Genomic DNA, 12,497 nt, shown 5'->3' on the forward strand with positions numbered 1-12,497 from the left:
ATTTTGAATCTTGCCAAAGAAGTTTCACTTCTGACACGTGTGCTCGGCACACATGCTCTTTTTTAACCACAGAGCTATCTATTTCACAAAGGTTTTATACAAATCTACCAAACAGTATAGATTCAACAATACCAGAATATTTTAATAGTCCATGCCTTTAGGGTCTAAGGGAATTAAAGCTTAAGACGATACACAAAAAAAAATCCACTGCTTGGCGGGCGGAGTCTAATAGCTCGCTATCGCGAACGCCGGTGTGCGCGAAGTCATTCTTGCAAACTCGCCGCGCTGCCGCTGGCCGACTCGGGACAAACATGTATGGAGTCGTCATACAGTTAAAATATTGTTATACATTTATTTAATTGTTGATTTATTGGTTTTATTTTCTTGCTTATAAACAAATAATCTTCTTTTTAACAACTACTTAGACATTATTAATAATTATTAATACATATTTCGTTATGTTTACTTTATCACAAAATAGTACAGGTTATAAATAATCTTTAAAATAACAAAAAATATTGTTACTCTGAAAAAATGAAATGGTACTCAATAACGCGGACTACTGAATTGATTTAGATAGAATTTGATGCTGACGTAGATATTACATCATGCCCAGAAATGAAAGGTAACTATTTCTGAAAGAAGTTATAAACTCTAATTCTTCTCAGTCAAAGTCAAGAGTGGAAGATATCACTAATACAGTAAAACTGATGCGAAACTTTGGATGTTAATTTGTATATTTTTTTGTTAGTTGTTACTTAATCACGTCAAGACTACATTACCAATTTTGATAAAATATAGCTAATTGCCTGGATTTACACATAGGATACTTTTTATCCGAACTGAACCCTTCTGTGGGATAAAACAGGATTCACGATATAACCTAATTCCACGCGGGCAAAGCCGCGGTCGGAATGATATTTTTTTAAATAAAAAAATTGTTTAAAAAAAAAACACAAAATATATTGACGCATGTATTTATTTTTTGCACTCTATTATAATTGTAATTATTCATTACAAATAATCAAAATAAAATAGCCAGAACAAAGTTCGGCCCTGGTAGGGTAGGTAGGCAGGTACAGCAATGTGAGACGAACACTGGCTTATTTATACCAATAATAATGTATTATAAACATTAAATTAAGTTTACTTTCTAACAACAAAAATACATAATATTAGCTAATGTGAAAGCGAATCAACCAATCATCCCACAAAAATGAAATGTGCACACAAATATTCATCCAAATCGGTTCATGTCATTAGGAGGAGTGACTGCAGCGCCATCTTCCGGGCCCAATTGTGTTTCCAGATCACCCAGGAACTCAATTTAATATACTTACACAAAATTTTTCGAAATGAAAACTCACATTACTATGTAAATATGAATATAAACCTGTTTTATTACTAAGCAATTTCCCGCACAGGTGTAGTAAGTATAAATGAAATAAATATCAACATCAAATTCTTTATACAACATACTTATCTACCACCTTCTAAGAAATGTAATTCTTGAAATTATTTCGTATTTTTTTTAATATAATACTACTCCAATGAGCTCCTGTTCCATATTATGTCCGCCATACTTCCACTAAGTTCACCATGATTTTTTATTTCTTTGCACTTTGTTGCTTTTTGCTAAAAATGGAATCATGCGATAAAACCAGTAGAACGTTGATAACATACATTTTTGACTGAATAAAGGTACTTACGAAGGAGTGGGTTCACATTGTGAACAATCAGTGGGTTTATTTTCCTTCTGGATTCCGGATTTCTGAAAAGATTATCTATGCTATAAATGAAAATATCTTACACATTCGTTATGTACTTAAAACAAGGGTACATATCAAACATCGTCTATAATACAATTATCATCAAATTTAAAATAAAACCAACTTACTTCATTAATTTGTTCCAATTGTAAGCATTCTTTTTCCTCCAACCTTTATGTTTCTTCTTCTTATTTTCTTTATTGTCCCCATTTGTCTCATTTTGTCTTATCGTGTTGTCACCCTATGTTACGATTGCGCGAGCGACACAAGTTCCCCGTGTGACGGCCGTAGCGGGAATGACTCGTGCAGCGATCGGGGTAGGAAGGTACAGGGCGGCTCTCGCTATATTGGCTGGTCGCGCGCTAATTTCAAGTATTTCTTGTTTATTTCAAAACCATGGCATATTTCAAAATTCTAAATCGGTAGACGTATAGGTTGTATATTTTATAGTTAATATCCAAAAAGTCGTAACTTTACGTTTGTTATTTTGAAGATGCCAGAGATTATAAAAAAATAACAATGAGAACTTTGTATTTTTTTTCTATCGAGAAAATATCATGGAATCATGTTTCTAAAACGGTAGACGTATTGTGTTACTATTGAACTTTCTTGTCAAGAATTTTCATCACGACAACTTTAATAATATAAAAATTACGAAGGTTTAAAAAGGGCCGTAAATGTTAGAAAAATTAATTCATCACCTTAAGATTTCTGAACGATACCCTATTATTTTTTTCCCAACTCAAAACTAGTGACGACGGAAAGTTACCGCCATCCCCTGGAGTCTAAGGTTGACATAAGATACCGGTCTACAAAACTCATCGGAATTAAATGTATTTTAGTTTGAAATTGGATTTGTTTATTTATTCATAGTTGAATAAATTGACAGTTTGTTTCTTGAACATTTCTTGGTAGTATTGGAAGAATTCTATCAGGAATACATTTAAAAATAGGTTAGTACTATGTTTTAATGTTCTGTACAATGATGTCTGTGGCTCTTTCAATGCCTATAAGATTTGATTTTGATATAATTTTTATGTTGTTTAAATATTTATTTATCGGTTCCTTCAACGAAAACATTGAAATACTTACTGAAGGAAATAATGAAGTATCCTTTGTTTAAATAATAAAGTAAATGTTCGATCGCACGCTACAATAGACGAATGAAACATAATAGCTGTTTTGTAATGAAACCGTAAAAACAATTATTTTCAGTCAAAAGACAATCTTCTATAAAGAATTTTATTGTTACACTTTTATTTGTTTGTTATTTTCCCATTTAACTGTCGCTATTACAATCGTAAAAACTTGCAAATTAAGTAAGCCGCAAAGCGTACAACTATACCTATTCATTAAAAGGAACGAATAGAAACTGCGTATAAAACGCTAAAGCCCTTTGTTGTCGTATTTTTTACTTTACTACTATGATATAACGGAAAACTGGTTTTCAACTTCCTACTAAAAATATTTTTTGCAAAACAATAAAACTTTATAAATTCGGCAATATATCACGAAACCTTTCCCAAATAAATTATTATCATCTTAGTGAGATTGGTGATTAAACAACTTCTATTAATAAACACAATTATTTATTCGAATACCTACATTTTTACGAATTAACATAATTACCTATAAGTCACTGAACATCGCGGATTTATGTTTACGCGTCAACATTTTTTGATAAAAATGTATTAAATTTCCATTGTAACATAAAATTAAATCCTTTACAATGTACCTTTGGACAAAGTCTTTAAGATTACGCCATTGTCAGATAATCCGTAGTACCCACAGCAAGGAAGCTGTGTGGGTATAGAGTCTCCGTGCTTACTTATCGGAGGAAAGCAGAATCAGATTGCATTATGCTATTCAAACAATAATGTTGGTCTTCATTATAACTTTCAATAACTTTTCTTGCAGCTGCATTCCAATCTAATATTAACGATATAAATCTGCGTATTTCTTTGTCGCATTGAAGAATGTAGTTGTTTTTCTTGTAAAAACTACAAATAATCGTGAATGTATTTCTTCCATATTTATGTGAGGAAAGACAATGATTTATATGTCTGTCTCGAACGCTTTCGAAACACAATAACATACTGTTGATGTACGCAGTACGCCGTTCTTCTGGAAGTATTCGATAATTTCCCAGGCGTGACTTTAACCTAATTCATCCGAAAGATTACACGCTTACCAAAGGGTGCGATATATATTATTGATGCGTGTGAATATTTTAAGACCAAATTGTGTTGGAATCATGAATCAATGTGTTAACATGCAACCTTTTCACACACGAAATAGGTAGTCGGCTTTTTATTTATTTCCTGATTCACGCGACCACTGACCGACCTTTGTCCAAATTATTTCATTAGTGGAAACCTACATTATTCTAAAGAAAGGTATTTAGGTATTTTTTTATACTAATAAAATACATAAAGGCCGCCTCTACCTATCCTCTCTGAGGAGATTAAGTAATTGTACGTTTATTTTTAAATATAAATGATTACATAAAAATAACTTCACCGTATTGATTGTTAGTCGTTAAAAAATATTCACGTTTAAGCGTTTTAATCTTAATTGAATCACCACTAGAGCTGCCAAAACTACCACACTTCGAAGGTTTGAAATCTTTAATAGCATCATTATTAATAAATCACACAAGCTTTCAATTATAATGATTGCCTTAATAACAGTTATCGCAAAAGCGCTTATATCGTGTTTAATATTTAACACAATTTGGCCGTATTTCAATAATCTCTAAACTTAAGCAATATAAATGAAACTATTAGTAGGTTCTAAGTATAAAGTAAAATAAGAGCCATGTCTTTGGCAAAGGTATACTAAGGATATTTATTTGTTTCCTGCTACACAATTTAATTTACTATTCATTTTTTGTGTAATATAATTAAATTAAAATTGAAAAATTTACTGATTTTTAAAATCCATTTTTGAAGTATTGTGCATTAGGTCTTGATTCATCAATGTTGTGGCGCCAACAGCTGAGTTTTACTGAAATCAATTAAGTAGTTCGTTATTCTTACGGATATATACGTAGAAAATTTTATTTCTGCAACTTGTTTAAATAAGTTTATAGATATCAATTTATCTAAAGGAAAGTTGCGAAAATTTTAATTTAAAGAGAGAATAACATACATTTACAAAGCATACACATAATAAATTGTATAAATAAACACTGAATTGAATACTACAAACAGCTCAACTTGGGCAATAAATAAATACGCAAATGAGATTCATCGATACACCAATATTTGATCAAATAAAGCAAATTTAAAATAAATTGCTTTATCATTAAAATGCAAAATAAGTATTCATCATTTATGATCTCTTTTATACGCATCGTTTTGATAAACAACAATGAAAATATTCGATTTCTGCAATAAAATGAGGACTATATCTTAGTTGCGAATCAATTTAATATATTGCTGCATTATTTGGGTCGAACGTGACTATCGTTAAATGAATATTTTTGTAAGTACTTGACATTAATTGCTACCACGTTTTTCGTACAGTTATTCAAACAAAATAAGTGGTAGCTGTAAAGTATTTCATTTGTATTGAATTTCCTTTGCCTAAATTAAACATAAGTAACATATGATATTTTGACCTACCTTACCTATCATGTACATTACAGTACATTAATTAATGTTGTTTGTGTTATAAGTATATCTAATGAAAAATATACGCTTTCCTTAAAAATATGGAATAATGAAACCATTTACCTTGTTAATCATTTTATTGTTTAAGACCTAGAAAATAGACATACCTAGCAATAATTATTCCATAATAACATTGCATAAACTTTATTAATACGTGTAACAGTGGGTTATTACTAGTAAATATGTTGGGTTAGCAAGTGACGGTAATTTTTTTAAAATAAGGAAATACATCCATGTGCTCTTTACCAAATTATTAAAATTTGTACAATTAATGATATTCTTATAATTTGATATTTGATATTCTTATTCTATATATATATATATTATATATGATATTCTTATGCGACTAGAAACTGCGTACAAAACGGTAAAGCCCTTTGTTGTCGTATTTTTTACTTTACTAATATGATATAAGGGAAAACTGGTTTTCCACTTCCTAAAAATTTTTTTTTTCGAAACAATAAAAATGTATATATAAGTACTTTACATATTATATACTTTACATGCTTAGCAACATATCACGGAACCTTTCTCAAATAAATAATTACAATTTCAGTGAGATTGGTTATTAAACAACTGTTATTAACAAACAATTGTTTTATTCCAATGCATTTTTACGAATTCACAAAAACATCATTAAGTGTTTGGTGAACACCGCGGATTTATTTTTACCCGTCATCATTTTTTGATGTTGCTATATTAAATGAAAAATGTATTAAATTTCCATTGTAACGTAAAATTAAATCCTTTACAATGTACCTTTGGACAAAGTCTTAAAGATTACGGCATTGTCAGATAATCCGTAGTACCCACAGCAAGGAAGCTGTGTGGGTATAGAGTCTCCGTGTATATATTCTATATTTGATATTCTTCAAATCAGGACCTAGGTCATTACCGAAGCTCTAGATGTATATCCAGTGAAATATATATAATTTCAGTAGTAGTCAAATATATTATAGTTAGATGTTCATTTAATTGCTCTACACGTAAAAAGTTAATTCAAAATATTTTATTTCAAAATATATAGTCAGCGAAGGAAACACAGCGTTCAATTTAATAATTTAAATTGCACATAAAATAACAAAATATCAAAGGAACAATTGTATAAAAAATCAAAAGCCGTCAAAACTCATTAGAAAGTTTTAAATAAATTATGGAAGCCGACTTGCTTTTGACTTTTGGGGCTGTACGTGAGTTAGCAATGGTTTTGTAATTTGTAGAAATTATATTTGTTAATATAACTTGAGTATTTATCGCATAAATAATGAGTATTATTCAACATTATTTACCATCCATGTACAGTACCAGAATACTGATAAACGTTCTTCACCTATGAACAATTTGAAATGAACTTTTAATTTGGAACCTAGTTTAAGATGCTAATATAAAAAAATAAATCGCACTTGTTTTTTCTATAATATTATTTTTGATACGTTTTAAAGTAAAAAATGCTAGAAACAAATAAAACATACCTATGTTGACGGCTTTAGCTCATTGTTGAAATGTTTTATATCGTTACATTTTAACACTCCACACTGTTTTCTTACACAACGCTTTCATGAATATCTACACAGTGACATCCGACATTCTTATTACATTAACAATGCAATTTATCATCATCCGTCTAACTATATTATATGATGGAAGTACCGAAGAGCCATGAGCGACGAGTACAGCTTTTAAGGTGATGAATTAATTTTTCTAACATTTACGGCCCTTTTTAAACCTTCGTAATTTTTATATTATTAAAGTTGTCGTGATGAAAATTCTTGACAAGAAAGTTCAATAGTAACACAATACGTCTACCGTTTTAGAAACATGATTCCATGATATTTTCTCGATAGAAAAAAAATACAAAGTTCTCATTGTTATTTTTTTTTAATCTCTGGCATCTTCAAAATAACAAACGTAAAGTTACGACTTTTTGGATATTAACTATAAAATATACAACCTATACGTCTACCGTGTTAGAATTTTGAAATATGCGATGGTTTTGAAATAAACAAGGAATACTTGAAATTAGCGCCTGACCAGCCAATATAGCGAGAGCCGCCCTGTACCTTCCTACCCCGATCGCTGCACGAGTCATTCCCGCTACGGCCGTCACACGGGGAACTTGTGTCGCTTGCGCAATCGTAAAAAAGGGTGACAACACGATAAGACAAAATGAGACAAATGGGGACAATAAAGAAAATAAGAAGAAGAAACATAAAGGTTGGAGGAAAAAGAATGCTTACAATTGGAACAAATTAATGAAGTAAGTTGGTTTTATTTTAAATTTGATGATAATTGTATTATAGACGATGTTTGATATGTACCCCTGTTTTAAGTACATAACGAATGTGTAAGATTTTTTCATTTATAGCATAAATAATCTTTTCAGAAATCCGGAATCCAGAAGGAAAATAAACCCACTGATTGTTCACAATGTGAACCCACTCCTTCGTAAGTACCTTTATTCAGTCAAAAATGTATGTTATCAACGCTCTACTGGTTTTATCGCATGATTCCATTTTTAGCAAAAAGCAACAAAGTGCAAAGAAATAAAAAATCATGGTGAACTTAGTGGAAGTATGGTGGACGTAATATGGAATTATGGAACAGGAGCTCGTTGGAGTAGTATTATATTTTTAAAAAATACGAAAAAATTTCAAGAATTTCTTAGTAGGTGGTAGATAAGTATGTTGTATAAAGAATTTGATGTTGATATTTATTTCATTTATACTTACTACACCTGTGCGGGAAATTGCTTAGTACTAAAACCGGTTTATATTCATATTTACATAGTAATGTAAGTTTTCATTTCGAAAAATTTTGTGTAAGTATATTAAATTGAGTTCCTGGGTGATCTGGAAACACAATTGGGCCCGGAGGATGGCGCTGCAGTCACTCCTCCTAATCACATGAACTGATTTGGATGAATATTTGTGTGCACATTTCATTGTTGTGGGATGATTGGTTGATTCGTTTTCACATTAGCTAATATTATGTATTTTTGTTGTTAGAAAGTAAACTTAATTTAATGTTTATAATACATTATTATTGGTATAAATAAGCCAGTGTTCGTCTCACATTGCTGTACCTGCCTACCTATCCTACCAGGGCCTAACTTTGTTCTGGCTATTTTATTTTGATTATTTGTAATGAATAATTACAATTATAATAGAGTGCAAAAAATAAATACATGCGTCAATATATTTTGTGTTTTTTTTAAACAATTTTTTTATTAAAAAAAATATCATTCCGACCGCGGCTTTGCCCGCGTGGAATTAGGTTATATCGTGAATCCTGTTTTATCCCACAGAAGTGTTCAGTTGGGATAAAAAGTATCCTATGTGTAAATCAGGGCAATTAGCTATATTTTATCAAAATTGGTAATGTAGTCTTGACGTGATTAAGTAACAACTAACAAAAAAATATACAAATTAAGGCTGCAGTCTAGCAAAATTGCGTTTTCAACAAGTTATTTGACAATTTTTTCCCGGCTAATGAAATGATAAACTGATTTTTTTTTTCTTGTTTATCAATTAGTGTTATATACGCAATGCGCGTGAATTTTTTCACATTTATAAAGTTACTTTATGTTACCTTAATCAGGCCTTCAAGATAAGTCTCTTTCCCCCAAAATCATTTCGAGCTAAGTTTGTGCACTCACTACGTTGCAACCGATTACAATTTACATAATCTGATCAGCGCATTATTATCCTTATATAGTCGTTATTAAAAACTGCTGAATACAATTGCCGAAAAACTTATGATTTTCTTAATTAGAGCGTTATAAATTCATTAAATTTCCCTTTTTTAAATTAAATTTCCATTAAATTCATAAATTCATTAATTTTTTGCCTTACAAAATCGATTGATAAATACTGCTAAAAGTTATTTTTTCCATTAATTTATTCGAGTTGGTTGAAGACCAATGTGTATTAATCCTTTAAAAAAAATTTTTTTTGAATTTTGATAATTCTTTAAATATTAAAAAAATATTTAAAATAATAAGGAAAAATCCTAGCGAATTTCTTTAGTCGCGCTCCTTGGGCCGGAGCGTTCTGACGTGTGCTCTACGCTCGATTTTCCTTCATACCGAAGTGAAAGTTGCTCTACTTCATTAAATTTAATATTTTTGTTAATTGATTATTTTTATCTTAGTTTTGTGCAAATATTCGTATTTTTAAACATTTGATTTCGATATGGAAAATAAACGAAAAAAATACGCGTGTAACTACTAGAAAAAAAATTATCTTCGAACATAAAGTTAATGAAACCAAATAGATTGCAAAGGTGATTGGCAACAATTTCTTTATTTTACGGGGTGTCAGTAAAGGGATGTATATTTCTTTAAAACTAAAGTAAGCTCATAAATTTTCTTATAATATAATTTTTTTGAAGTTCCAAAAATGTTTATTTTTCGTTTGAGAAATACGAAATATAATATAAACTTGTATTGAGAACTTGAACTTCCCAAGTTCATCCGGGGAAATCCCCATACGGGGAAAATGATTTGTTTACTCCAAAATTGATCCGAGGTGTTTTAATTTTTTCTTCTAGTCATTTTCAACGTAGCGGCATGTTGTTTGATTATTAATTTTGTAACTTAAATACAGGATGTTGGTTTTATATTCTGATCTTACAGACGCGCTGACAAATTTAGTCCACCATTTCTAGTTTAGTCTAACTACAAAACTACCAAAAAACTCTAAGTACCAATATTAAAACGAATGGATTATCATCACATCATCAAAATTCAGTGGGGTTGAGAACTAAACAAACAGAAGTAACAGAGACGCGAAGAATAAAAAAAGAAGACGAAAACGATAATTCGTTGATGCTTTCCCTTTTCGACGTATTGTTAGGGTACATCACCAATCTGCAAAAAACAAAACTGATGATTCCCAATTGCTGATTAAAAATGAAAAACAAATAATCGACAACAGTGGTGAAAATTTGCTGATCACAATTAAACATCCTTCAGTGGTAGCAGATTTACTCATTTAAAATGTATCGGTGAACAGCGTAAAGGAGAGGAGGACAGGAAAACATTATGAATGTGGATGGTGGATTGTATACAGGGTGTAATCGATAAGTATGTGCAGGCGATTATGACGTTATTATTGCAGGTATCAAAAAACTTAAAACTGACATCGAAATTACTTTACCTAATGAGCAAAATGACAATAATAACTTTTTAAAAGTATAACGAGAAATATCTAAAAAATTTACTTTATACACTCCCATATCAAAAAGGGAAAATGGGACTAGTAGAAGTTAAATGTCTAATTCCGGCAAAAGACATGAATGCGGAAGATGCGGTTAAAAAAAATTTAATATTTGAAATACAATGCAAAAAATAACACTTTTGTCATAGATAAGAATCATGACTATTTTTTCCAAATTCAGGGACAACTAAACGTTGCAGAAGCAGAAGTCTGCTTATTTGCTGTTTGGACTGGAGTGAATCATTCGTTAAAAATAGAATATATAAAAAAGTATGTAACGTTTAGGCAAAATAAAATGATGGACCATTATTGGATTTTACATAAATTGCCTACTGTCAGAATTGATTGATTCGAGACTTCAGTATTCGATGCCCATCAAGGACCCATCCTATATCATTCAAGCGATTGAAAAAAAAGAGATAAATCCAGTGCAACCGATAAAGCATCAGAATGCTAGCAAAAGATTTATTAGGTTTATCAATATAAATCTATATATTATACATAATATAATAAATCTGTAGAAGACGCGAAGACTGACATCCGCGCGGACGGAGTCGCGGGCGGAAGCTAGTCAGAAATAAATATCTTTTGTTTTCATTTGCGTATTTTTCTATTTTATAATTTTTTAACACAAACATTACATTTTTTTTATTAAATACAAAATTTGTTTATCCGTTTTATTAGTTAAACTGAACAACTTTCACTAAGAAACTTAGGTCGAAAAAAATGTATAGAGTTATGCATTTTGTATGGAAAGCTTATTTTTTTTATATTTCGTCCAAATTTCTTTGTAAAAGTTGATCAGTTATATAAACATGAAGTTGAAGATATCAATAGAAAGTATTCGCAAATTTTGTGTACTGATAAAAAAAAATCACCCGGTGTAATTTTCACGAAAATTGTTTCAAACTGTCATTTTTGGTACTTTACGAATATTAAATTATACGAATGATTTAATTTTTAAAAATTAAGTGGAGCAACTTTCCCTTAGTACATTTGTATTATTTACATATAGGATGACAGGATGCATTTGTTTGCACTACTAGACCAAGCCCTTAACATCCAAAGTTTCGCATCAGTTTTACTGTATTAGCGATATCTTCCACTCTTGACTTTGACTGAGAAGAATTAGGGTTTATAACTTCTTTCAGAAATAGTACCTTTCATTTCTGGGCATGATGTAATATCTACGTCAGCATCAAATTCTATCTAAATCAATTCAGTAGTCCGCGTAATTAGGTACCATTTCATTTTTTCAGAGTAACAATATTTTTTGTTATTTTAAAGATTATTTATAACCTGTATTATTTTGTAATAAAGTAAACATTAGTTACGAAATAATAATAATTAATAATTATTAATAATGTCTAAGTAGTTGTTAAAAAGAAGATAATTTTGTGTTTATAAGCAAGAAAATAAAACGAATAAATCAACAATTAAATATATGTATAACAATATTATAACTGTATGACGACTCCATACATGTTTGTCCCGAGTCGGCCAGCGGCAGCGCGGCGAGTATGCACGAATGACTTCGCGCACACCCGCGTTCGCGATAGCGAGCTATTAGACTCCGCCCGCCAAGCAGTGGATTTTTTTTTGTGTATCGTCTTAACTTTACACTTCTCATAAGTGCAGTTTGAAGGATTACTCATATTTTGTTAGAACTAAATATTGGTGATCCAAGTTTTGGTGTAGTATTGTAAGGATATAGTATTCGTTAATACGAATAAGTAATGTGTATTACATGTGTGAATTTACAGAAAATATACATTTGTCAGTGTTTTTTTTTTGTTTTAGTGAAGCTTTGAATAGTTTCATTATTTGTTAATTGAGTT

The 12,497-nt window shown here is 30.4% G+C and overlaps 2 long non-coding RNA genes across 2 annotated transcripts; one reads left to right on the forward strand and one right to left on the reverse strand.

Annotated features, from left to right (window-relative positions):
• Window positions 1–201: 201 nt before the first annotated feature.
• Window positions 202–2,461, reverse strand: LOC149901790 (uncharacterized). Its single transcript, XR_016457629.1, has 3 exons — window positions 1,898–2,461; window positions 1,710–1,771; window positions 202–1,635 (listed from the first exon to the last, which is right to left on the reverse strand). It is a non-coding gene; the product is annotated as an uncharacterized LOC149901790 (long non-coding RNA).
• A 5,055-nt stretch (window positions 2,462–7,516) lies between these two features.
• On the forward strand, window positions 7,517–8,640 carry LOC149901791 (uncharacterized). Its single transcript, XR_016457612.1, has 3 exons — window positions 7,517–7,700; window positions 7,827–7,888; window positions 7,963–8,640. It is a non-coding gene; the product is annotated as an uncharacterized LOC149901791 (long non-coding RNA).
• The last annotated feature ends 3,857 nt before the right edge of the window (window positions 8,641–12,497 follow it).

Source organism: Colias eurytheme, chromosome 16, assembly GCF_061535395.1.
Source record: "Colias eurytheme isolate Ceu_HAF_F1 chromosome 16, ilColEury1 Martin Lab GWU primary, whole genome shotgun sequence".
Lineage (NCBI taxonomy): Eukaryota > Metazoa > Arthropoda > Insecta > Lepidoptera > Pieridae > Colias > Colias eurytheme.